The sequence below is a fragment of the Penaeus monodon genome, chromosome 30 (genome assembly GCF_015228065.2).
Source record: "Penaeus monodon isolate SGIC_2016 chromosome 30, NSTDA_Pmon_1, whole genome shotgun sequence".
Taxonomy (NCBI): domain Eukaryota; kingdom Metazoa; phylum Arthropoda; class Malacostraca; order Decapoda; family Penaeidae; genus Penaeus; species Penaeus monodon.
In genome coordinates this window covers 29,486,813-29,487,181 of record NC_051415.1, presented here as the reverse complement: position 1 = coordinate 29,487,181, position 369 = coordinate 29,486,813, and the positions used below count along the sequence as shown (strand labels likewise).

At 69.1% G+C, this 369-nt stretch overlaps 1 long non-coding RNA gene across 2 annotated transcripts in view; it reads right to left on the bottom strand.

Annotated features, from left to right (window-relative positions):
* LOC119592687 overlaps positions 1–369 on the bottom strand; it is a 60,511-nt gene that overhangs the window by 45,431 nt on the left and 14,711 nt on the right. For both annotated transcript variants that reach the window (XR_005230451.1, XR_005230450.1), the window contains exon 2: positions 131–223. This is a non-coding gene — a long non-coding RNA (uncharacterized LOC119592687). The remainder of the gene's footprint in view (positions 1–130; positions 224–369) is intronic.

Below are 369 nucleotides of genomic sequence, written 5' to 3'. Positions count from 1 at the left end.
CCCACACCACCCCTCCTCGTGGCCCCCCTCCCCTCCCTTTTCCTCCTCAAGCCCAGGGCACGGGCCTCCTTCACCACCATACCCAGCACAGGTACTCCCGGGGCACAAGGCACGGGGCACGCTCCCTCACCTGCCCAGCGGCGGGGTCGTGCAGCTCTTCGTCCCAGTGGTCGTCGTCGGGGTCGGCCTCCCGCGCTCTCTTGCGGGACATGGCGCGGCTTACCTGCGGGAGGGAGAGAGAGCGGTCAGGGCAGGGACGCAGGGGGAGGGGGGAGGGAGGGGGACAAAGACAGGGGGAAGGAGAGAGGGAGAGGGACAGAGACACAAGGGGGCGGAGGGAGATAGGGAAGAGGGCAGAGGCATGAGGAC